Source organism: Oncorhynchus mykiss, chromosome 15 (assembly GCF_057628025.1).
Source record: "Oncorhynchus mykiss isolate SJ-2025 chromosome 15, ASM5762802v1, whole genome shotgun sequence".
Lineage (NCBI taxonomy): Eukaryota > Metazoa > Chordata > Actinopteri > Salmoniformes > Salmonidae > Oncorhynchus > Oncorhynchus mykiss.
In genome coordinates this window covers 45,439,162-45,467,108 of record NC_143036.1, presented here as the reverse complement: position 1 = coordinate 45,467,108, position 27,947 = coordinate 45,439,162, and the positions used below count along the sequence as shown (strand labels likewise).

Sequence of the window (27,947 nt, the reverse complement as noted above, 5' to 3'; positions counted from 1 at the left end):
GGGGGTTTGGAGAGATTGCATATCAGGGCCAGGGTTAGGTTGCACATTACCTGAAGAAGAATAACTCGGCACCTCGGTTTAATAACCTTGCACGGCTTCTCTTTTTTAAGAGACCTACCACAAGCGAATTCTACAAGTGAGTTTCCAGACAATACAAAACAGTCATCTAAAACCTTTAGACCTTGGTAGTGACACAAATTCATACTGTTCACATGATGCCATAAATACATCGGCACTAGGACTAGTGGACCAAGTGAAAGAGCGAGTTCCTGCAGACAAAATGTCTAATGGACGGGAGAGCACATTGTCAGATGTACTCACCCAGCGGCAATGTTTGTTTTCTCCAGAGTTCAGTAAAGTCAGTGCACAAAGCAATACCACGAAATACCATTTTTTCTCTGACAAATGTAAAAAATAGAGACCAAAGAAGGTAAGGGGAAGGAAGGACAGCTGTATGTATGAGTCTGAATGTAAGTATTTGCGTGTGAGTAGATTGGGTGTTGAGGTCGTAGGTACAACTGTAAGCAATTCCGTTCTCAAATGTCTGTTTAATGTGAGAAACAAAATGAAAAACATCTGTTAGACCATCATACGTTTATTGTCATTCATTCTCTTATTTTTTAAACCGAATATCTTTGCAAAGGTGTTCATTTTTTCAATTCAGAGCTCAGAAATATTGGAATAATGTGTTTAAGGGGACTGACATTCAAGGCGCACAACAGGATAACACAACAACCACATTTTCAATTGACAATCATTGCTTTAAATGGATGTGGTCGATAGATTTGTATAGGCATATATAAACAATGTATTTAACTTGTAAACCAAGGTTGGGCTAGTTGGTCTAAGCAACATGCACCTGGATAATCGTGTCATGAATCGGGACGGGCTCCTACGTCTTCATATACACATTATGACATAATAAAGAGTTTAATCTTTCACAAAATAAAGACATAGAAGCATACCCAATAATACAGGTTCGACACATTCCATTTCTCCATGGCAATAGTGTTATGTTCTGTTAATTACTGATGTCCCCTTTAAGGATGGAGCACCCTTGGTCATGCGCAGTGTTGTTCTATGTTATTCTCGTACTAACTCGTTTGAGTAAATGTGAAGCTCCAGTTCAATTGCTTGTATTCAGAGTCTTTCTTATTACATAAACAAGTACTAAGTGTTAAGACACTACAATGGCGACGAGGATGATTACCTGCAGTGTGCATCACGAATACAGATGGAGTTCGTAGGAAGAGAGGAAGATTTTGACCCTGTAGCACAACAGCTAGCAAGCAGTGAAGACGAGGGGAGAGCTGACGAGAACGAGGCGGCAGATCATAGACCCGTGGAGCCGGAGGTAAAGCGAATGGCTAGCATCGGGAAAATAGATGTGTTTGATGACACGCAAGAAAACTGGGCAACTTACATTGAACGACTGGAACAGTACTTCATTGCAAACGACATTGCTGATAACAAAAGAGTACCAGCGTTGTTGAGTTTAATTGGCCCAAAAACATACAGTTTGCTAAGAGATCTGACTGCCCCTCTGAAGCCCTCAAATAAAACATTCACAGAGATTGTGGAGATATTGCAAAATCACCTATCACCTAAACCACTCCTCATCGCGGAACGTTTTCGTTTCCACAAGAGAGATCAGAATGAGGGGGAGGGTGTTAGTACATATGTAGCAGTGTTGAAGCAACTGTCTGAACATTGCCAGTTTAGAGAGAACCTAAATTACACATTAAGGGATAGATTTGTTTGTGGACTGAAACATGAACACATTCAAAAACATTTGCTCACAGCATCGGAGCTCACGTTTGCAAAGGCTGTTGAAATTGCTGTGGCTATGGAAATCGCGACTAAAGATGCATTTGAGTTGCAAAGTAAAAGAAGTACTGACCTGTCACAAATTTCCCTGCACAAGTTTTCACGCAGCCGACAGCGCCCCCGTGTGGCCGAAAAATGCAACAGGTGTGACAGAGATGGTCACAGAGCAGAGGACTGCAGTTTCAAAGACAAAATTTGTCACAAATGCAGTAGAAGGGGGAGGGGGGGGGGGGGCACATTCAAAGAGCATGCAAAGCAAAATTCAGTCACAACAGGAAAACTGAGAAAATTAAAGGGTCTGTGAATGCACTAGCAGAGAACAGTGGCAGTGATTCAGATGAATGATTAATTGGCACAATGGAGTTAAACACAGTGACTTCTCCCAGCAGTAGCATAATATGGGTGACATCAGATATCAAAGGCAAACCCCTCAAAATGGAGCTGGACACAGGATCTGCATTGTCTATAATTTCCACTACCGTCTACAATGAGCACTTTAAGGCTATCAAGCTGAAGAACACAAATGTGTTGCTGAAGACATACTCAGGATAGAGATTGAGCCCAATGGGGGCGTTGCAGGTCAGAGTGCATTATGGGGGGCAAACACAGCAGTTACAGCTGTGTGTGGTGCCTGGAACTGGCCCCCCATTATTTGTCAGGGAATAAAGCTGAATTGGTGTGACTTGAAAATTCTCCACACGTTCCAGTCCAAAGAGAAAGGCACAGACCAAACACTGGAACACTTGCGGAAGAAATACAACACAGTTTTCAGTGATCAGATGGGAACAGTGAAAGGCTTCACAGCAAAACTTGTACTAAGAGATGACGCAACCCCCAAAATCTGCAAAGCCAGATCTGTTCCATACTCCCTGAGACCAAAGGTGGAAGCGGAAATCGATCGCTTGCAGGATACAGGGATCCTGACGAAAGTGGACAGAAGCGAATGGGCCACACCCATAGTGAAGAAAGACGGGTCTGTTAGAATGTGTGGGGACTTAAAGGTAACTGTGAATTCAATGTTGCATGTGGACCAATACCCCCTACCACGTCTGGATGACATCTTAGTTGCACTAGCTGGTGGGCAACACTTCAGTAAAAGTGTTCTGAAACAGGCTTACCTGCAGCTACCGGTTGAAGAGAGTTCCAAACAGTACCTGACAATAAACACACACAAAGGTCTATACACAGGTATAACTGCCTGGTTTTTGGCATTGCATCAGCCCCAGCCATTTGGCAACAAACTATTGACCAGATTTTGCAAGGAATCCCAGGAACCCAGTGTATCCTGGATGACATGATCATAACAGGATGCACCGACAAAGAGCACCTGGCTAACCTGGAAGAGGTCCTGAAAAGACTGAAAGAGTATGGTCTACAGGCAAACTTAAAGAAATGTGAGTTCTTCAAAGACAAGATTGTCTTCTGTGGACATGAGATTGACTGCAATGGATTGCACAAAACACAGGACAAAATCGAGGCAGTGGTACAGGCACCACGACCACAAAATATCACAGAAGTGAGATCTTTCACGGGACTGATCAATTACTACAGAAGATTCCTCCCAAACCTTTCAGCAGTACTCCAGCCTCTAAATCAGCCCCTGGTAAAGAATAGGACATGGCGGTGGACAGAGCAGTGTGAAAATGCATTTCTGGAGGCAAAACGACCCTGAAATGCCAGTGAAGTTGGCTTGTGATGCGTCCCCTTATGGATTAGGGGCAGTCCTTTCACACACACTGAAAGATGGGTCAGAGAGGCCAGTTGCATTTGCGTCACGAACATTGAATGATGCAGAGAAAAACTACTCACAAATTGACAAAGAAGCACTGGCACTAGTGTGGGGCGTCAAGAAATTCCACGCATACCTATAAGGCAAGCGTTTCACACTGGTTACAGATCACCAGCCGTTGCTTTCCATTTTCAGTCCAAAGAAAGGCATTCCGGCAATGACAGCAGCCAGGTTACAGCGATATGCCCTGTTCCTTGCCAGTCATATGTATGATATTGAGTTTAAGCCGTCATCCCTCCACACAAATGCAGATGGATTATCCAGACTGCCGTGTACAAGAGAAAGACAAAGGAGGGTGGATGCAGTGGACATGTTCCATACCGCTCAGCTCGAGGCACTACCGGTCACAAGCACAGTTATCAAACAGGAGACAAGGAAAGATGTGACCTTGTCAAAAGTGTACACCTACACCATGTCAGGATGGCCAGCTACTGGCAGAAAGGAGCTGACTCCGTATTTCCAGCGGAGAAACGAAATTACAACGTACCAAGGATGTTTGATGTGGGGAATGAGAGTCATGATACCCCAGAAATGCCAACATCTAGTCTTGCAGCAACTACATGAAGGTCATGTTGGAATTGTCAAAATTAAGCTGCTCGCAAGGAGCCACTTCTGGTGGCCAGGTCTGGACCAACAGATAGAAAATATGGCAAAGAACTGTAGCGGATGTTTGGAAACCCTTCACATGCCTGCTCCTGTCCCAGTCCATCCATGGGAATGGCCCGCAGAGCCATGGCAGAGAATTCATGTGGACTACGCTGGTCCCTTTGAAAAGCACATGTTTCTGGTTATAGTTGATGCCCATTCCAAATGGCCAGAGGTGTTTTGCACTGACTCCTCCATCTCAGCTCAGACGATAGAGTGTCTCAGAACAACGTTTGCACGCTTCGGTTTGCCACTGCAGCTGGTAAGTGACAACGCGCAAGCTTTTGTAAGTGACGAGTTTACAAGATTCATGCCAGTAAATGGAATCAAACACTCAACCTCAGCTCCGTACCACCCAGCCACCAATGGGTTGGCAGAACGCTTTGTGCAAAACTTAAAGCAAGGATTCCGTGTAGCAAAACGAGACGAAGGGACTTTGAAACAAAACTGGCCAAGTTCCTGGCCTCCTACCGAAACACCCCACGACAAATGAAAGCCAAGCTGCACTGATGTTCGGGAGGCCTCTCCGCACACAGCTGGACATCATGAAGCCAAACAGGCGTAATAAAGTGCTGAACAAACAAGCCAAGATGCTCTCCGGTGGCCGGGAGCGCCATCTCCAAACAGGACAGGAAGTGATGGTGCGAGACTACAGAAGAGGAGGGAAATGGACAAGAGGGACCGTACACACACAAACAGGACCCAGAACTTACCAGGTTCAAGTGAGCCCAGACATAATGTGGCGGTGTCACATTAACCAAATGCATTCCACGGAAAACAGCACAACAATCGAGAGAGAACAGGCACAGAGAGATCCTGAGAGTGACACACAGGGAACTGTAGAGGACAGTGGGGCAGTAAAGAGACCCCAGGCTGAAAGAAAGGAACGTGTTGATGAAGGTGCTGCTATAACAGAAGCTACGATGGAACAAGCACACACTGAGGATGTTCAGGAGCCTCCAGACAATCCGAGGCGCTACCCAGAACGAAGGCACCGTCCACTAGACAGACTAGACTTATAAACAAACAAACAAAAACGAACTGTTCAAGTTCAAATTAAAAGATGCAAAATAACTACAACAAGTTCTGGGAAATGTTTCAGTTGTGGTTTGGTAAAAGTAACTCTGATTGTATAAGAGAAGGAATGTTATGTTCTGTTAATTACTGATGTCCCCTTTAAGGATGGAGTACCCTTGGTCATGCGCAGTGTTGTTCTATGTTATTCTGGTACTAACTTGTTTGAGTAAATGTGAAGCTCCAGTTCAATTGCTTGTATTCAGAGTCTTTCTTATTACATAAATAAGTACTAAGTGTTAAGACACTACAATAGGCCTGTCTGTCTATTTCGCCAAATATCTCGCAATATGTATGTTTAGATTTTTTTCAAGTTGGGTGTAACCAGTGTGAAATGGCTAGCCTGTTAGCGGGACACGTGCTAATAGCATTTCAATTGGTGACGTCACTCGCTCTGAGACCTGGAAGTAGTTGTTCCCCTTGCTCTGCAAGGGCCGTGGCTTTTGTGGAGCGATGGGTAACGATACTTCGAGGGTGCCTTTTATCTATGTGTGTAGAGGGTCCCTGTTTCGAGCCCAGGTGGGGGCGAGTAGAGGGACGGAAGCAAAACTGTTACACGGGCACCATTTTAAATCAGGAGAATTTCCTCTTTGTGATTATGTAAGTTTGGGCAGTGAGCTCGTATCTCTTCGATCGCTAGACCCGAAATATACCTTTTTATTTTTTCCCTACTTTTTCATTATGCAGGCATAAGCACACTTGACACCATCGAGGTGCGAGTGTATACTTTCTACACAAGTAGAAAGTTAAGGTGTGATGGTAGCGTCCAACCTGGCCAACATCCGGTGAAAATGCAGACTGCGAAATTCAAACTACAGAATTATAAATATTTAACTTTCATAAAATCACAAAATAAAGCTTAACTTCTTGTTAATCCAGCCGCTGTGTCAGATTTCAAAAAGGCTTTACAGCGAAAGCACACCATGCGATTATCTGAGGACAGCGCCCCACATACAAAATCATGAAAAACATTTCAACCAGGCAGGTGCGACACGAAAGTCAGAAATAGCGATATAATAAATGCCTTACCTTTGATGATCTTCTTCTGTTGGCACTCCAAAAGGTCCCAATTACATTACAAATTGTCCTTTTGTTCGATAATGTCCTTCTTTATATCCATAAAAACTCAGTTTAGCTGGCGTGCTTCAGTCAATAATCCACCCAGTTTCCCTCCATCAAAATGCATACAAAATGAATGCCAAATGTTACTAATAAACTTTTCCAAACAAGTCAAACAACGTTTATAATCAAACCTTAGGTACCCTAATATGAAAATAAACGATAAAATTTAAGACAGAGAAGGCAGAAAACTAGGTAAGAGGTAATGGCGGACTGAACGAAGTTCTGTGGAGCACCTCAAGATAAAACGTAATATTCAATATTGGCAAGTTAGACTAAAATATTAGCACTACATAATCTGGTGGGTGATAACCTTCAATCTGGATAATAACACAAAACAAATCTTAAGACTAGAGACATTTATCGACAAATATTACGAAAACAAGCAACACCCAAACATGACGGAGAGTAAGACAGGGGAACCGATTTCAAAACAGAAACATGACTCTTCTACAGACACAGACAATTTAATAATTTCACCACCGGGAATGGTCGAAACTGATCTGTTAAAATCAATAAATGACAAACTGGGTATACTTGAATTAGTTAGTAAGGATATAAAAGAGTTGAAGGCAAGCCTCGAGATGAGTTTGGAGAAGGAAACACACAAGCTAAAAGGGACCATCAATAAGATTGAAACCGAAATGAACTAAATTAAAAAGGAGAACATCGTTCTGAGGGAAGCCTTACTGGACATACAAACTAGATCAATGAGGGAGAATCTGGTACTTACAGGTATCCAGGAGAAAGAAGGGGAAGTTCCTGAATCTGTAGTTAGAGAGTTCCTCTTTACAGCGCTTCAGATCCAACAAAATCCAACTTGAACGTGTACACCGCTTCAGACAGAGAGGCCAAAGGTATGAGTGCCCAATCGTTGCCAAATTCGCTTCATTTAAAGATAAAATAATGGTTAAAAGCCTGGGTAAAAGACTTGCTGGGACCAAAATTGGCATGAAAGATCAGTTTCCGAAGGAAATAGCAGAACGGCGCACAGTTCTGTATCCAATTTTCAAAGAAAATAGATTAAAAGGGAAACGAGTAGCTCTCGTCGTTGATAAACTATATATTGATAATCAGTTGTTCAGAGACACAAAGACTACTCCATTGTTATTTTAAAAATGGTAAAGTTCCCATAGATGAGGAAAATAAACACAATTCTAGCCCGGTTATGGATTGTAACAATACAATAAAAAATATAGCTTTTCTATATATCTTCACATATAACTAATTGAACACACAAGCACTAATTCAACATAGTGAAGATAAAAACTAAGTAAACAGAAAGCACAGTATGTGTGGATGGTGTGGTGTATGTTTATTTTGATTTGTTATGTCTGTGAGTTGAGTGAGTGAGTAATGAAATGGTTGCATATCCCAGAGCCAATGTATTGCCCTGGGCCGGGGTATGAGAGGGCTTTCAATGCTGTTCAGATGATGGATACATTTTTATAATGAATTATAGGTCTTATTTATTTATTGTCCTATCATGGTGGAACAGTTTTAAAATAGATGATACATTTTATTTGTTATTGTCCTATCATGGGGAACTACATTTTTAAAATAAATTATATCTAATTATTTATGATCCTATTTTAATGGTACGGTCCATGACCCTATACCCAAGACACCCACCTGAATGACCCAGAGACTCAGGAGAAGTCCCTAACTGTTTTATGTGCATGCTGTAGGCGGTGTGTATGCAGCCAAATGATGGTCAGAGACCAAGAGCAGCACTGCCCCCTCAAGATTCTGAGCATGTAAAGCCAAAGCCCCCTAAAGGGAGAGCATACTATACAAGGAAATTCTCAAAGCTGCTAATGAGAACCTTGATGACCTTGTACCTAGCCGGTGGGGATTCCGGTGGGGTGCCCCCACCCAGGCAGTGGCAGTGCTGGCAACACTAGCTGCAGTAACCCATGGGGAGGGGGTCACACTCTGACATTCAGAGAGGGGGTATATTATTGTGACCCTAGTGGCACAGAATCAAAGTTGGACTGCATGGAGATGCTTGGGAATATGGTCAATACGGGTGACCGTATTGTGGGGGTTTCAGGGTAGAGATGTACATTTGACCTCCATCATCTAGGATCTGACAATGGTAAATAAAATCTCTTAATTTTTGCCTAATTTTTTGTGCGGTCTTGCAGGCCTTTTCGTGCAGCTGCAACTGCGAGTACATTTGTAATTCAAGACCTATCTTGAGTTGGGCTCTGGGGTGGTGCAATTGTTGAGTAAGTGAGCTTATGGTTGTGTGGGGGTATGGGTTGAGTGTGTGTGGGTGTATGTGTGTATCCCACAACTGTTGCGAAGAAGTAAAAGATGTTAGGGACAATAGAGGATGATCCACAGCTATATATAATACAAATCGAGGTGAGGGCGATGGAAATGCATTTGGCAGTTAATCTACTTCAATTCGGTAAATGGCACTGTGTGCTCTTTCCAAAGGATGGATCCCAGTCGGTTATGGGTGATGGGATACAGGGGGTCGAGGGTGATCTGCCGGGCATTGGGATGACAAACCAACACGGGATGAGGAGGGCTTTTAGCGGGTGGAATAGTAGGGACCAATTGGAGGCTTACTTAGTAGAAAGGCAAAGATAATGGTACAGCTATATAGACACTCAATCATCATGTTACTTTTTAATGGTACGTTTACAAACATATATTTTGATAAAAATAATTGAAAGTTGTGTCTCATTATGATAGGTGGTGAAATAAGTATAGCCAGTTACAATTGTAATGGCCTAGCAGATAATAAGAAAAGACAAATCAGTATTTACCTGGCTAAAAGAGAAGGAATATAATATATATTGTTTACAGGAAACCCATTCAACAGTTTTAGATGAAGTTTTGTGGAAAAAGAACTGGGGGGGGCGAAATATACTTCTCCCATGGGCAAAGAAATTCTTTATACCCCTGATACCTCCTTTGTCCCACCCCCCACACATGCGGTGACCTCACCCATTACAACCAGCATGTCCAGAGATACAACCTCTCTCATCATCACCCAGTGCCTGGGCTTACCTCCGCTGTACCCGCACCCCACCATACCCCTGTTTGCGCATTATGCCCTGAATATATTCTACCATGCCCAGAAACCTGCTCCTCTTATTCTCTGTCCCCAACGCCCTAGGCGACCAGTTTTGATAGCCTTCAGCCGCACCCTCATACTACTCCTTCTCTGTTCCGCGGGTGATGTGGAGGTAAACCCAGGCCCTGCATGTCCCCAGGCACCCTCATTTGTTGACTTCTGTGATCGAAAAAGCCTTGGTTTCATGCATGTCAACATCAGAAGCCTCCTCCCTAAGTTTGTCTTACTCACTGCTCTAGCACACTCTGCTAACCCTGATGTCCTTGCCGTGTCTGAATCCTGGCTCAGGAAGGCCACCAAAAATTCTGAGATTTCCATACCCAACTATAACATCTTCCGTCAAGATAGAACTGCCAAAGGGGGAGGAGTTGCAGTCTACTGCAGAGATAGCCTGCAAAGTAATGTCATACTTTCCAGGTCCATACCCAAACAGTTCGAACTACTAATTTTGAAAATTACTCTCTACAGAAATAAGTCTCTCACTGTTGCCGCCTGCTACCGACCCCCCTCAGCTCCCAGCTGTGCCCTGGACACCATTTGTGAATTGATCGCCCCCCATCTAGCTTCAGAGTTTGTTCTGTTAGGTGACCTAAACTGGGATATGCTTAACACCCCGGCAGTCCTACAATCTAAGCTAGATGCCCTCAATCTCACTCAAATCATCAAGGAACCCACCAGGTACAACCCTAACTCTGTAAACAAGGGCACCCTCATAGACGTCATCCTGACCAACTGGCCCTCCAAATACACCTCCGCTGTCTTCAACCAGGATCTCAGCGATCACTGCCTCATTGCCTGTATCCGCTACGGAGCCGCAGTCAAACGACCACCCCTCATCACTGTCAAACGCTCCCTAAAACACTTCTGTGAGCAGGCCTTTCTAATCGACCTGGCCCGGGTATCCTGGAAGGACATTGACCTCATCCCGTCAGTTGAGGATGCCTGGTCTTTCTTTAAAAGTAACTTCCTCACCATTTTAGATAAGCATGCTCCGTTCAAAAAATGCAGAACTAAGAACAGATATAGCCCCTGGTTCACTCCAGACCTGACTGCCCTCGACCAGCACAAAAACATCCTGTGGCGGACTGCAATAACATCGAATAGTCCCCGCGATATGCAACTGTTCAGGGAAGTCAGGAACCAATACACACAGTCAGTCAGGAAAGCTAAAGCCAACTTCTTCAGGCAGAAGTTTGCATCCTGTAGCTCCAACTCCAAAAAGTTCTGGGACACTGTGAAGTCCATGGAGAACAAGAGCACCTCCTCCCAGCTGCCCACTGCACTGAGGCTAGGTAACACGGTCACCACCGATAAATCCATGATTATCGAAAACTTCAACAAGCATTTCTCAACGGCTGGCCAGGCCTTCCGCCTGGCTACTCCAACCTCGGCCAACAGCCCCCCCCCCCCCCCCCCGCAGCTACTCGCCCAAGCCTCTCCAGGTTCTCCTTTACCCAAATCCAGATAGCAGATGTTCTGAAAGGGCTGCAAAACCTGGACCCGTACAAATCAGCTGGGCTTGACAATCTGGACCCTCTATTCCTGAAACTATCCGCCACCATTGTCGCAACCCCTATTACCCGCCTGTTCAACCTCTCTTTCATATCGTCTGAGATTCCCAAGGATTGGAAAGCTGCCGCAGTCATCCCCCTCTTCAAAGGGGGCGACACCCTGGACCCAAACTGCTACAGACCTATATCCATCCTGCCCTGCCTATCTAAGGTCTTCGAAAGCCAAGTCAACAAACAGGTCACTGACCATCTCGAATCCCACCGTACCTTCTCCGCTGTGCAATCTGGTTTCCGAGCCGGTCACGGGTGTACCTCAGCCACGCTCAAGGTACTAAACGATATCATAACCGCCATCGATAAAAGACAGTACTGTGCAGCCATCTTCATAGACCTTGCCAAGGCTTTCGACTCTGTCAATCACCGTATTCTTATCGGCAGACTCAGTAGCCTCGGTTTCTCGGATGACTGCCTTGCCTGGTTCACCAATTACTTTGCAGACAGAGTTCAGTGTGTCAAATCGGAGGGCATGCTGTCCGGTCCTCTGGCAGTCTCTATGGGGGTGCCACAGGGTTCAATTCTCGGGCCGACTCTTTTCTCTGTATATATCAATGATGTTTCTCATGCTGCGGGCGATTCCCTGATCCACCTCTACGCAGACGACACCATTCTATATACTTCCGGCCCGTCCTTGGACACTGTGCTATCTAACCTCCAAACGAGCTTCAATGCCATACAGCACTCCTTCCGTGGCCTCCAACTGCTCTTAAACGCTAGTAAAACCAAATGCATGCTTTTCAACCGTTCGCTGCCTGCACCCGCACGCCTGACCAGCATCACCACCCTGGATGGTTCCGACCTTGAATATGTGGACATCTATAAGTACCTAGGTGTCTGGCTAGACTCTAAACTCTCCTTCCAGACCCATATCAAACATCTCCAATCGAAAATCAAATCAAGAGTCGGCTTTCTATTCCGCAACAAAGCCTCCTTCACTCACGCCGCCAAACTTACCCTAGTAAAACTGACTATCCTACCGATCCTCGACTTCGGCGATGTCATCTACAAAATTGCTTCCAACACTCTACTCAGCAAACTGGATGCAGTTTATCACAGTGCCATCCGTTTTGTCACTAAAGCACCTTATACCACCCACCACTGCGACTTGTATGCTCTAGTCGGCTGGCCCTCGCTACATATTCGTCGCCAGACCCACTGGCTCCAGGTCATCTACAAGTCCATGCTAGGTAAAGCTCCGCCTTATCTCAGTTCACTGGTTACGATGGCAACACCCATCCGTAGCACGCGCTCCAGCAGGTGTATCTCACTGATCATCCCTAAAGCCAACACCTCATTTGGCCGCCTTTCGTTCCAGTTCTCTGCTGCCTGTGACTGGAACGAATTGCAAAAATCGCTGAAGTTGGAGACTTTTATCTCCCTCACCAACTTCAAACATCTGCTATCTGAGCAGCTAACCGATCGCTGCAGCTGTACATAGTCTATTGGTAAATAGCCCACCCATTTTTCACCTACCTCATCCCCATACTGTTTTTATTTATTTATTTTTCTGCTCTTTTGCACACCAATATCTCTACCTGTACATAACCATCTGATCATTTATCACTCCAGTGTTAATCTGCATAATTGTAATTATTCGCCTACCTTCTCATGCCTTTTGCACACAATGTATATAGACTCCCCTTTTTTCTACTGTGTTATTGACTTGTTAATTGTTTACTCCATGTGTAACTCTGTGTTGTCTGTTCACACTGCTATGCCTTATCTTGGCCAGGTCGCAGTTGCAAATGAGAACTTGTTCTCAACTAGCCTACCTGGTTAAATAAAGGCGAAATAAATAAAAATAAAAAATGGTTTTAATGAACAATAATTTTGATCCAAATGTGCAAATTGTCCAAACAGATCCTCAAGGTAGATGGATTATTTTAAATATGTTATTGGACAATAAACAGATATGGCTTATTAACCTATACAGTCCAAATAATGATGATCCAAGCTTCTTTGAAAGTATATATAAGAATCTATCAACTCTACAAGCAAAACTAGACTCTATTATTATGGTGGGAGATTTTAATACGGTCTTAAATACCTCTATGGACCGGAAAGGAAATCACACTACAAACTATCACCCTCAGGCATTTAAGGAAATCATGAATGTCATGGATATATTGGAATTAGTGGATATATGGAGACTTAAATACCCTGATCTAGTGAGATCTACATGGCGGAGGCTTAATCAAGCTAGTCGCCTTGACTACTTTCTTATACCATTCTCTCTGGCACCAAAAGTTTTTAAAAGTGTTGATAGGGGACAGAATGCGGTCGGATCATCACATAATTGGCATATATAGTACTCTTACAGAATTTCCACGTGGGCGAGGATATTGGAAATTTAATCAAAGCTTACTAGATGATAAATTGTTTAGAACTAGGACAGAAGAATTTATAACTGACTTTTTCAGACATAACATAGGTACAGCAGATCCCCTTACTGAATGGGACACTTTTAAATGTGCCTTTAGAGGCAATGCAATTCAGTACTCATCTATAAAACAAAAGCAATTTAGATCAAAAGAGTCCATATTAACAAAGGAAATTTAAGGACTAACAGTACAGTTAGATAGCAATAAAAGGGTACAGAATAAGTTAGAGGAAAAACAAAAAGAAACAGAGGAACTTATTCAAGAAAAATCTAGTGTAATATATTATAAAAATAAAGCGAACTGGATGGAATATGGGGAGAAATGCACCAAATTATTTTTCAATCTTCAAAATAGAAAAGCTACCAATTTTTTTTGATTAAAAATTGTTACAAATGATGGAGTCACGCATGATTCACCAAATGATATTTTGAAAGAGGAAGTAAAGTACTTTAAGAATATGGTTTCATTTCAGACTCCTCCATCTCCACTAACTGAAACTAATTGTATGGATTTTTTTCCTAATAATAATGTAAAATTAAGGCCAAATTACATAGGAGGAACTGCTTGAGGCAATTGGGGTGTTTAAGGATGGGAAAACTCCAGGGCTGGATGGCATACCAGTGGAAGTATACAAAACTTTTTTGGGTATACTCAAAGGACCGTTGTTGACTTGTTTTAACCACTCCTATATAAATGGTAGATTATCAGACACGCAACAAGAAGTTCTGATATCATTATTACTGAAACAGGACCCAAGTGGTATATATAAAGATCCAGTCCATTTAAAAAATTGGAGACCTCTTACGCTTCAGTGTTGTGATGCAAAAATCCTAGCAAAATTCTTGGCACATAGAATTAAAAAAGTATTTTCAGATATTATTCATCCTAAATCAGACAGGTTTTTTATATTTTTGGAGATAATATCAGACAAGTACTGGAAACCATAGAACACTATGAAATATCGGGGACACCAGGACTGGTTTTCATAGCTGATTTTGAAAAGGCTTTTGATAAAGTACGACTGGAGTTTATATGTAAATGCCTAGAATATTTCAATTTTGGGGAATCTCTTATAAAATGGGTTAAGGTTATGTATAGTAACCCTAGGTGTAAAATAGTAAATAATGGCTACATCTCAGAAAGTTTTAAACTATCTAGAGGAGTAAAACAAGGTTGTCCACTATCGGCATATCTATTTATTATTGCCATTGAAATGTTAGCTGCAAAGATTAGATCAAACAATAATATTAAGATATTAGAAATCCGTGGCCTAAAAACGAAGGTGTCATTGTACGCTGATGATTCATGTTTTCTTTTAAAACCACAATTGGATTCTCTCCACGGCCTCTTAGAGAATCTAGATACTTTTGCGATCCTCTCTGGATTAAAACCAAATTATGATAAATGTACCATATTACATATTGGATCACTAAAAAATGCACATTTTACATTACCATGTAGTTTACCAATTAAATGGTCTGACAGAGATGTAGACATACTCGGTATACAAATCCCAAAGGAAAGAAAGGATCTCACTTCAATAAATTTTTATAGAAAATTAGCAAAAAGATCTTGCAACCATGGAAAGGAAACTACCTGTCTATTTGTGGAAAAATCACCCTGATTAACTCACCCTGATTAACTCACAGTTTACCTATTTGCTTAAGGTTTTGCCTACACCTAGTGACCAGCTTTTTAAATTATATGAACAAAAAATATTCTATTTTATTTGGAACGGCAAACCAGATAAAATTAAAAGGGCCTATTTATATAATGAACATGAATTCGGTGGGCAGAAATGATTAAATATTAAAGCATTAGACCTCTCACCAAAGGCATCAGTCATACAAAAGTTATACTTAAATCCAAACTGGTTCTCTAGTCAATTGGTACGAATGTCTCATCCTATATTCAGGAAGGGCCTTTTCCCCTTTATTCAGATTACACCTGCTCACTTTCGGTTGTTTGAAAAGGAAATAATCTCCAAAATATCTTTATTTTTTAAACAAGCCTTAGAAAGTTGGTTGCAATTTCAGTTTAATCCACCTGAAAGGACGGAACAAATAGTACAACAAATATTGTGGTTAAATTCAAATATACTAATTGATTTTTTTTTAAAAATGTATTTCTAGAAGACATTTTTAAAAAAGGTATAATTTTAGTGAATGATATCATAAATAGGACTGGTGGAGTTATGTCACACATGCAGCTAACACAGACATATGGAAATGTCTGCTCTACCCAAAATTACAACCAATTAATTGCAGCATTACCACAAAAATGGAAGAGGCAAGTAGAAGGGGAAAAAAGTAAGGAACTTGTATGTCGGCCCTGTATTAAAGAACATAAATGGTTAAAGAAAAGTGTGATAAATAAAAACATATACCAATTTCATTTAAGGACCAAAAAACTGACAGCTGTGCCATATAAATTGCAAAATAGTTGGGAAGAGATTTTCGATGTACCCATTCCATGGCACATGGTTTATGAATTGATACGCAAAACAACGCCGGATTCAAAACTTCACATTTTTCAATATAAATTACTATACAACATTCTTGCAACTAATAGAATGTTATATCAATGGGGGATACAATCTTCCCAGCTCTGCAGATTTTGCTGTGACGAGGCAGAGTCATTAGATCATTTTTTTTGGTATTGTCCATATGTAGCTCATTTTTGGTCACAAGTCCAGGAATGGCTGAAGAATTGCAACATTTGCCTAGAACTAACGCTACAGATAGCAATACTGGGTGATTTGAAAAGCCATAGTCAATCAATCAATAATATAATAATTATTTTAACAAAAACGTTTATTTTTAATTTACAATCTGTAGAAGCTATGAGAATAGGAAGGTTCAATTATTTTGTGAAGCATCACAGCACAGTTCGAAAATATATGGCACGTAGAAATCCGAAATGGATGATGTTGAGAGACAGATGGGAGGGGTTGAGTGGAGCTGAAGGGTGGGACTAATAACAAGATAAACAATGTAAAGCATACGGGATCTGTAGAATGTATATAGGTTCGGAGCTTTTGTGAAATAGCATAGTTACAAATAGAAATCAAACTGGTTGGACATCAGAAATAGAGGAAGGACTACGAACAAACAAGAGAGAACTATTGTAAAGTAGACTGTGTCTGTAGAGTATGTATAAGATGTATGGATTGAAGGTAGAAGCAGAAGTGTTTATTAGTTTACTCCAATTGGGGGATCGGTATATAAAGGTATATTCTTTAAAAAAGTATGTATGTCTATATAGGTATGTGTATGTATATATATATATATATGTGTATATATATGCATGCGTGTATGGATATATATATTTACCCCAAAAAATATGATTGGAAATGATGCAGACAATTACATTTGAAGCAACTTTCTTTCCGCAATATTAAGCTGATCCACCCTAAAAAAAAAAAGACAGAATCGTTATTGTCTTTAACGGAGAAAAATACCAAAGAACGCACTCTCATTCACGCGCTTGGAAACACCACAGCCAAAATGGCAGCCACCTAGAAAAACTACAATTTCTGGCTCATATTTCCAAAATCCAGCCTGAAACTCTTTCTAAAGACTGTTGATATCTAGTGGAAGCCGTAGGAACTGCAATCTGGGAGGACTTCGCCTTATAATAAAAGTGACAGCCATTGAAAATAGTGATCGGCCTAATTTTTTGGGGGGGGGATTGGTTGTCCTCAGGGTTTTGCCTGCCATATCAGTTCTGTTATACTCAGTTCAGTTATACAGACATGATTCTAACAGTTTTAGAAACTTTAGAGTGTTTTCTATCCAAATCTACCAATGATATGCATATCCTAGCCCATATATATCCATGTCCAGCCTGTAGATAGCCAAAGAGAATTTACGAAAGCACCCGAATGTCCATTGAGAAAGCACAACGACTATACCATGTAGCTAAGCTAAGAATGATGAGAATAATAAAGTCAATAAACATTGGGTAGTTAGATAGCCTACAGTTAATATACTGACAAGTTTGATGTAGAACTACTAACGTTAGGTAGCTAGGTAACATACCGGTACATACTGCTGTAATGATATGATATGCTATGTGGTTCATAAGGACAGCGTAGCTAACAAATTGTCAGACAACAAAACGTGTAAGGTAACTTATTTGAAAAGGCATTACTTTATTACATTGAGTAGCAAGTTACCCCTTGTTCGTTAAATCTGTAAATCTGGTCTGTGATAGGAGTGGGGGTTTTCACACCTAGCTCGGCTATCGTGTCCAAGACATCGTAGTAGTGCAGTGGTTTGCTCACATCTTGTTTATTTTTTGTATTTTTCGTCCTTTTTGTATATATTCCAATTTATTTTTCATTCAAATCAAATCAAATTGGTTTATATAACCCTTTGTACATCAGCTGATATCTCAAAGTGCTGTACAGAAACCCAGCCTAAAACCCCAAACAGCAAGCAATGCAGGTGTAGAAGCACTGTGGCTAGGAAAAACTCCCTAGAAAGGACAAAACCTTAGAAGACACCTAGAGAGGAACCAGGCTATGTGGGGTGGCCAGTCCTCTTCTGGCTGTGCCAGGTGGAGATTATAACAGAACATGGTCAAGATGTTCAAATGTTCATAAATGACCAGCATGGTCAAATAATAATAATCACAGGCAGAACAGTTGAAACTGGAGCTGCAGCACAGCCAGGTGGACTGGGGACAGCAAGGAGTCATCATGTCAGGTAGTCCTGAGGCATGGTCCTAGGGCTCAGGTCCTCCGAGAGAGAGAAAGAAAGAGAGAATTAGAGAGAGCATACTTAAATTCACACAGGACACCGGATAGGACAGGAGAAGTACTCCAAATATAACAAACTGACCCTAGCCCCCGACACATAAACCACTGCAGCATAAATACTGGAGGCTGAGACAGGAGGAGTCAGGAGACACTGTGGCCCCATCCGATGACACCCGGACAGGGCCAAATAGGAAGGATATAACCCCACCCACTTTGCCAAAGCACAGCCCCCACACCACTAGAGGGATATCTTCAACCACCAACAGACAAGGCCGAGTATAACCCACAAAGATCTCCGCCACGGCACAACCCAAGGGGGGGCGTCAACCCAGACAGGATGACCACATCAGTGACTCAACCCACTCAAGTGACGCACCCCTCCTAGGGACGGTATGAAAGAGCCCTAGTAAGCCAGTGACTCAGCCCCTGTAATAGGGTTAGATGCAGAGAATCCCAGTAGAATGAGGGGAACCGGCCAGGCAGAGACAGCAAGGGCGGTTCGTTGCTCCAGAGCCTTTCCGTTCACCTTCACACTCCTGGGCCAGACTACATTCAATCATATGACCCACTGAAGAGAAGAGTCTTCAGTAAAGACTTAAAGGTTGAGACCGAGCTTGCGTCTCCCACATGGGTAGGAAGACCATTCCATAAAAATGGAGCTCTATAGGAGAAAGCCCTGCCTCCAGCTGTTTGCTTAGAAATTCTAGGGACAATTAGGAGGCCTGCGTCTTGTGACCATAGCATACGCGTAGGTATGTACGGCAGGACCAAATCAGAGAGATAGGTAGGAGCAAGCCCATGTAATGCTTTGTAGGTTAGCAGTAAACCCTTGAAATCAGCCCTTGCCTTGACAGGAAGCCAGTGTATGGAGGCTAGCACTGGAGTAATATGATCAAATTTTTTGGTTCTAGTCAGGATTCTAGCAGACGTATTTAGCACTAACTGAGGTTTATTTAGTGCTTTATCCGGGTAGCCGGAAAGTAGAGCAATGCAGTAGTCTAACCTAGAAGTGACAAAAGCATGGATACATTTTTCTGCATCATTTTTGGACAGAAAGTTTCTGATTTTTGCAATGTTACGTAGATGGAAAAAAGCTGTCCTTGAAACAGTCTTGATATGTTCTTCAAAAGAGAGATCAGGGTCCAGAGTAACACCGAGGTCCTTCACAGTTTTATTTGAGACGACTGTACAACCATTAAGATTAATTGTCAGATTCAACAGAAGATCTCTTTGTTTCTTGGGACCTAGAACAAGCATCTCTGTTTTGTCCGAGTTTAAAAGTAGAAAGTTTGCAGCCATCCACTTCCTTATGTCTGAAACACATGCTTCTAGCGAGGGCAATTTTGGGGCTTCGCCATGTTTCATTGAAATGTACAGCTGTGTGTCATCCGCATAGCAGTGAAAGTTAACATTATGTTTTCGAATGACATCCCCAAGAGGTAAAATACAGATAATCTTACAGATAAGATCTAAACTAGGCCAGATCTTGTCCGTGTAGACCAATTTGGGTTTCCAATCTCTCCAAAAGAATGTGGTGATCGATGGTATCAAAAGCAGCACTAAGGTCTAGGAGCACGAGGATAGATGCAGAGCCTCGGTCTGATGCCATTAAAAGGTCATTTACCACCTTGACAAGTGCAGTCTCAGTGCTATGATGGGGTCTAAAACCAGACTGGTTTAAGAGATATCATAACCGCCATCAATCAAATATTGTCCTGTGCAGCCATCTTCATCGACCTGACCAAGGCTTTCGACTCTGTCAATCACCGTATTGTTGGGGCGGCAGGGTAGCCTAGTGGTTAGAGTGTTGGACTAGTAACCGAAAGGTTGCAAGTTCAAATCCCCGAGCTGACAAATCTGTTGTTCTGCCCGTCGTTCTGCCCCTGAACAATTAACCCACTGTTCCTAGGCCGTCATTGAAAATAAGAATTTGTTTTGAATTGCCTAGTTAAATAAAGATAAAATAAATTGTTAGACTCAGCAGCCTTGGTTGACTGCCTCGCTTGGTTCACCAACTACATCGTAGACAGAGTTCAGTGTGTCAAATCGGAGGTCCTGTTGTCCGGACCTCTGGCAGTTTATGGGGGTGCCACGCAATTCTCGGGCCGACGATGTCGCTCTTGCTGCGGGTGATTCCCTAATTCACCTCTACGCAGATGACAGAGGTGTCTTTGGAGGGCAAGTTGGTCAGGATAATATCTAACAGGGTGCCCATGTTTCCTTGATCATTTGTGTGAGATTGAGGGCACCTCACACAAATTAGTTTAGACTGCTGGGGTGTTAAGCATATCCCAGTTTAGGTCACCTAACAGAACGAACTCTGAAGATAGATGGGGGGGCAATCAATTGACATATGGTGTCCAGGGCACAGTCTGGGAGCTGAGGGGGGTCTACAAACAGGCGGCAACAGTGAGAGACTTATTTCTGGAGAGATTAATTTTTTTAATTAGAAGCTCGAACTGTTTGGGCATAGACCTGGAAAGTATGACAGAACTTTGCAAGCTATTTCTGCAGTGGATTGCAACTCCTCCCCCTTTGGCAATTCTATCTTGATGGAAAATGTTGTAGTTGGGTATGGAAATCTCAACATTTTTGGTGGCCTTCCAAAGCCAGGATTTAGACACAGCAAGGACATCAGGGTTGGCGGAGTGTGCTAAAGCAGTGAGTAAAACAAACTTAGGATGGAGGCCTCTGATGTTGACATGCATGAAACCAAGGCTTTTTCGATTACAGAAGTCAACAAATGAGAGTGCCTGAGGACGCGCAGGGCCTGGGTTAGCCTCCACATCACCAGAGGAACAAAGGAGGAGTAGGAGGAGGGTACGGCTAAAGGCTAGCAAAACGGGTCGTCTAGTGCGTCAGAGAATAAAAAACAGTCTGAGGCTGGCAGGTATTATCCAGGCTAAAAAATGGCTGGTGCCTGAACAGAGGGGAAAGGACACTAACAGTGGCTAACAATGGCTAAATAGCTTGTAGCTAATTAGCTTCTGATGGCTAGCTGCTGATGAAAGTAAGAACTTGCAACCTTTCTTATGGCTGCAGGGACAGTATTGAGTAGCTTGGAGGAAAGGTGCCCAGAGGTGCCCAGAGTAAACGGCCCCCTTCCTCAGTCCCTGTGCTAATATATGCATATATGTATTAGTAGTATTGGATAGAAAACACTCTGAAGTTTCTAAAACTGTTTGAATGATATCTGTGAGTATAACAGAACTCATATGGCAGGCAAAAACCTGAGAAGAAATCCAAATAGGAAGTGGGAAATCTGAGGTTGGTCGATTTTCAACTCAGCCCCTATTGAATACACAGTGGGATATGGATGAAGTTGCACTTCCTAGTGCTTCCCCTAGATGTCAACCGTCTTTAGAAACTTGAATGAGGCTTCTACAGCGTTGTGGGGCTGAATGGGAGCTGAATGAGCCAGGTGTCTGGCAGAGAGCCAAGTGCTGGTCATGTGCAATTCACATGATAGCAACCTGCGTTCCATTGCTTCTCTACAGACAAAGAAATTCTCCGGTTGGAACGTTATTGAAGATTTATGCTAAAAACACCCTAAAGATTGATTCTATACTTACTTTGAAATGTTTCTAAGACCTGTAATATAACTATTTGAAGTTTTTGCTCGACGTTATGCTGGACCTGCACGAGCGTTTGGATTTGTATACCTAAGCCCTAACAAAAGTAACAGAACGAAGCCCTTCACCTAACAGAACGAACTCTGAAGATAGATGGGGGGGCAATCAATTGACATATGGTGTCCAGGGCACAGTCTGGGAGCTGAGGGGGGTCTACAAACAGGCGGCAACAGTGAGAGACTTATTTCTGGAGAGATTAATTTTTTTAATTAGAAGCTCGAACTGTTTGGGCATAGACCTGGAAAGTATGACAGAACTTTGCAAGCTATTTCTGCAGTGGATTGCAACTCCTCCCCCTTTGGCAATTCTATCTTGATGGAAAATGTTGTAGTTGGGTATGGAAATCTCAACATTTTTGGTGGCCTTCCAAAGCCAGGATTTAGACACAGCAAGGACATCAGGGTTGGCGGAGTGTGCTAAAGCAGTGAGTAAAACAAACTTAGGATGGAGGCCCCTGATGTTGACATGCATGAAACCAAGGCTTTTTCGATTACAGAAGTCAACAAATGAGAGTGCCTGAGGACGCGCAGGGCCTGGGTTAGCCTCCACATCACCAGAGGAACAAAGGAGGAGTAGGAGGAGGGTACGGCTAAAGGCTAGCAAAACGGGTCGTCTAGTGCGTTAGAGAATAAAAAGAGCAGATTTCTGGGCGTGGTAGAATAGATTCAGGGCATAATGTGCAGACAGGGTTATGGTGTGGTGCAGGTACAGTGGAGATAAGCCCAGGCACTGAGTGATGATAATCACAGGTGTTGATTGGGAGAGCTAGCTAAGACAACAATGGGTAAGACAACAACAGCTAATCAGCTAAGGCAACAACAACAGGTAAAATGCAGATGAATGGGCAGAGAGGGTCGGTTAACTACACACAGGGCCTGAGTTCGGGGCTAGGACCGACAGATAAACAAAGGTAAACAAAGTGGAGTACCGTGATAAATGAACAGTCCAGCAGGCATCAGCTATGTAGCCAAGTGATCATAGGGTCCAGTGTACAGCAATAGATGGAACAGGGAAGCCGCGGGGTAGTCGTTGCTACGGTAGCACGCGGGAGACAAGGCGTTTAAAGTTAGCAGGCCGGGGTAAGGAGAAGCGTGTGCTCCGACATCGGCAAAAGCAGACGTAATTCCAGCGGAGGAATTACGTCTGCGGACCAGTCGTGGTGGTACAGCGGAGCGCCGTGTCGACGAAGGGACCTGGCCAGATGGCGAAAGAGGTATTGTAGTTGTGGTAATTTTGTTTACTAGCCGGGAGATGCACCTGGCTCAGGGCTAGCTTCGGGGCTGGGTCACTCAGTGGCAGCTAGCTAGCTGTGATGATCTGGAGAAATGGTCCAGGGTTTATGGCAGGAATCCAGCATTGTAGTGGAGAAAAACAGTCTGAGGCTGGCAGGTATTATCCAGGCTAAAAAATGGCTGGTGCCTGAACAGAGGGGAAAGGACACTAACAGTGGCTAACAATGGCTAAATAGCTTGTAGCTAATTAGCTTCTGATGGCTAGCTGCTGATGAAAGTAAGAACTTGCAACCTTTCTTATGGCTGCAGGGACAGTATTGAGTAGCTTGGAGGAAAGGTGCCCAGAGGTGCCCAGAGTAAACGGCCCCCTTCCTCAGTCCCTGTTGCTAATATATGCATATATGTATTAGTAGTATTGGATAGAAAACACTCTGAAGTTTCTAAAACTGTTTGAATGATATCTGTGAGTATAACAGAACTCATATGGCAGGCAAAAACCTGAGAAGAAATCCAAATAGGAAGTGGGAAATCTGAGGTTGGTCGATTTTCAACTCAGCCCCTATTGAATACACAGTGGGATATGGATGAAGTTGCACTTCCTAGTGCTTCCCCTAGATGTCAACCGTCTTTAGAAACTTGAATGAGGCTTCTACAGCGTTGTGGGGCTGAATGGGAGCTGAATGAGCCAGGTGTCTGGCAGAGAGCCAAGTGCTGGTCATGTGCAATTCACATGATAGCAACCTGCGTTCCATTGCTTCTCTACAGACAAAGAAATTCTCCGGTTGGAACGTTATTGAAGATTTATGCTAAAAACACCCTAAAGATTGATTCTATACTTACTTTGAAATGTTTCTAAGACCTGTAATATAACTATTTGAAGTTTTTGCTCGACGTTATGCTGGACCTGCACGAGCGTTTGGATTTGTATACCTAAGCCCTAACAAAAGTAGCTACTTGGACATAAATAATGGACATTATCGAACAAATCAAGAATTTATCGTGGAACTAGGATTCCTGGGAGTGCATTCTGATGAAGATCATCAAAGGTTAATTATTAATTTGATCTCTATTTGTGCTTTTTGTTACTCCTCTCTTTGGCTGGAAAAATGGCTGGGTTTTTCTGTGAGTTGGTGGTTACCTAACATAATCGTTTGTGGTGCTTTCGCTGTAAAGCCTATTTGAAATCGGACACTGTGGTGGGATTAACATCAAGATTACCTTTAAAACGGTATGAGATACATGTATGTTTGAGGAATTTTAATTATGAGATTTCTGCTGTTTTGAATTTGGCGCCCTGCACTTTTACTGGCTGTTGTCATATCGATCCCGTTAACGGAATTGCAGCCATAAGAAGTTAACTACCCTCCAAATGAGCTTCAATGACATATATCACTCCTTCTGTGGCCTCCAACTGCTCTTAAACGCTAGTAAAAACAAATGCATGCTTTTCAAACGTTTGCTGCACGCACCCGCCTGCCCGACTAGCATCGCACTCTGGACGGTTCTGACCTTGAATACGTGGACAACTACAAATACCTAGGGTTCTGGTTAGACTGTAAACTCTCCTTCCAGACTCATATCAAATGTTTCCAATCCCCAAATCAAATCTAGAATCGGTTTTCTATTTCGCAACAAAGCCTCCTTCACTAACGCTGGCAAACTTACCCTAGTAAAACTGATCCTCGATTTTGGCGATGTCATCTATTAAATAGCTTCCAATACTCTACTCAGCAAATTGGATGCAGTCAATCACAGTGCCATCTGTTTTTCTACCAAAGCCCCTTATACCACTCACCACTGCGACCTGTATGCTCTAGTCGGCTGGTCATCCCCAAAGACAACACCTCATTTGGCCACCTTTCCTTCCAGTTCTCTGCTACCAGTGACTGGAACAAATTGCAAAAATCGGTGAAGCTGGAGACTTACATTTCCCTCACTAACTTTATAAATAGATATTGCCAGATGTTCACTGTTCAAGGAACAGGCCGTGGAAGCTTTATTGCTCGTAAAAGTGTCCATAACCAGAGGTAATTAAACTGTTCTGTGTTATTTTGCTCCATATCTGCCTGTCTTGTTGTACATGGAACCTGTCTCACATGCATTAACCTTTCTAGCGCAGGGGTTCGGCTAGCGGAGCACCTCGACAACATTCCGCTGAAAAGGCAGCTTGCGAAAATTCCAAATTAATTTTTTGAAATATGTCACTTTCACACATTAACAAGTCCAATACAGCAAATGAAAGATAAAGATCTTGTTGATCTACCCATCTTGTCCGATTTAAAAAATGCTTTACAGCTAAAGCACAACATATGTTAGCACAACATTATATTAGATCAACGCTAAGTCGAAAAAAAACACAGCCATTTTTCCAGCCAAAGGTAGGAGTCACAAAAAGCAGAAATATAGATAAAATGAATCACTAACCTTTGATGATCTTCATCAGATGACACTCATAGGACTTCATGTTACACAATACATGTATGTTTTGTTCGATAATGTTTATATTTATATCTAAAATCTCAGTTTACATTGGTGCCTTACATGCAGTAATGTTTTGATTCCAAAACATCCGGTGATTTTGCAGAAATACTCATAATAAACATTGTGTTATTCACATGATTAAAATAGACTTCTCCTTACTCCTTAATGCAACCACTGTGTCAGATTTTTTTTTAAATTACGGAAAAAGCATAATCTGAGAACGGCGCTCAGAACCCAAAACAGCCAGAGGAATAGCCGCCATTTTGGAATCAACAAAGTTAGAAACAACACCATAAATATTCACTTAACTTTGATGATCTTCATCAGAAGGCACTCCCAGGAATCCCAGTTCGACAATAAATGACTGATTTGTTCCATAAAGTTCCATAATGTATGTCCAATTAGCCACGTGTTGTTAGCGTGTTCAGCCCAGTAATCCATCTTCATGAGGCGCGATCATTTCATCCTGACAAAAACTCGAAAGGTTCTGTTACAGTCCTATAGCAACATGTCAAACAATGTATGGAATCAATCGTTAGGATGTTTTTAACATAAAACATCAATTTTATGGTTGTTACTAGATTCAATGGTTTTTTACTAGATTACTTGTAGTTTTTCATGTTTTCTGTCTGTAATTTTTTTGTAATGACTTTGTGTTGCCTATCTTGGCCAGGGCGCTCTTGAAAAAGGGATTTTAATCTCAATGAGCCCTTCCTGGTTAAATAAAGGTTCAATAAAAAAAATAAAAAATAAGGTTCCAACCGGAGAATTCCTTTGTCTTCAGAAAGGCACTGGAACAAGAGGTAACTCTGTCGGGAGCGCGCGTCATGAGACCGAGGCACTATTCCAGACCACTGACTCAAACAGGTCTCATGAGCCCCTCCTTTATAGCAGAATCCTCATTCAAGTTTCAAAAGACGGTTGACATCTAGTGGAAGCCCTAGGAAGTGCAACCTCATCCATATCTCAATGTGTACTCGGCAGGCCAAGCTTCGAAAAACTACAAACCTCAGTTGTCCCACTTCCTGGTTGGATTTTTCTCAGGTTTTCGCCTCCCATATGAGTCCTGTTATACTTACAGACATCATTCAAACAATTTTAGAAACTTCAGAGTGTTTCTATCCAATACTAATAATAATATGCATATATTAGCATCTGGGACAGAGTAGGAGGCAGTTCCCTCTGGGCACGCTATTCATCCAAAAGTGAAAATGCTGCCCCCTATCCCAAAAGGGTTACTAAAAAAAACTTAAGATGTCAGCTGCTAATTTTCAGATTTACACCACATCAACACAGCCATTTTCACTGCACTATCCTATGCTATCTCTTGCTGCCAAGTCATGAATTCCCTGGGGGTTAGCCTTGCAATATCCAAGTGTTGCGACACATAGCCCTCTATATTTAAGTGTTTCAGGTACACTCCAATAGGTGTCTGCATCACATACAGTATCTTCTATTGACATTATCTTCTATTGTTTGTCCTCATGTGTCTGATTTTCAGCATAAAGTGCTCTGTAGCCACTTAGTGTGGACACCAGGTGAGAACACACTCACACAATAACAGTCTCTCTTCTCCACTTCATCCCTCTCCCCCTTCTCCCTAAATTCTCTAGGTTATATCAGCTGTTTTGGTGAACCCCTCCCGCATCTGAACTGGCTGACACAGAGGGCACAGCATGATCAGAGGTGAGAGGTCACTTGGTCAACAGGAAGTATTATTAAAGAGATGCTTTGCATTGAAATACAGACAGAGATGTAGTAGTCCCAGAGTTAATGATCCAAGGTCAGTTTTGCATTTCACCTCCTGATGATTATGTGACGGACCGTGTTAGAATACAAAAAAACAAAGCTTAATCATGCTCTCTCTCTATCCATCTGTCTCTCGTCTGCAGAGATGTTTTGATGTGAGAGAGGAAGCCAGTCCGGTCATCGCCACCTCACCCGCTCTTAAGATGACCTTCGGGCCGACTGGGGGCCCAAGGCTGGTTAGGAGACACCACAATTGTGATGAACTAAGAGCATATTAGGGTAGCACTGTAATTCATGAATCATAGGCTCTCTGCCGCTGTTCTTACTTCTTTCCCTTTCTGTTTTCTACACCTCTCTCCCCACCTCGTCTTTCTTCCTCGTTTTATAATGCACACCATATGTGCATTGAAGTACAGATTGAACTTGTATTTATAATATTACAATTATCTTAATTATAATGCATTTATAACACCTGGATGATGAATTTCTTTCAATAAAGCGTTTCACATTCTCTGAAATTAAATATCTCATTGAAATACTGTCCTGTGTCCTCAGATTAATGCAATGAAAGGAGATAGATATGCATAGTTTTTTTTC

The 27,947-nt window shown here is 42.3% G+C and overlaps 1 long non-coding RNA gene across 2 annotated transcripts; it reads left to right on the top strand.

Annotated features, from left to right (window-relative positions):
- Window positions 1-1,088: 1,088 nt before the first annotated feature.
- Window positions 1,089-27,889, top strand: LOC149977812 (uncharacterized). Of its 2 annotated transcripts, XR_016486694.1 has the most exons (3): window positions 1,089-1,354; window positions 27,215-27,287; window positions 27,494-27,889. It is a non-coding gene; the product is annotated as an uncharacterized LOC149977812 (long non-coding RNA). The 2 variants fall into 2 exon arrangements; XR_016486693.1 differs by lacking the exon at window positions 1,089-1,354 and having other exon boundaries at window positions 23,690-27,287.
- Window positions 27,890-27,947: the final 58 nt, after the last annotated feature.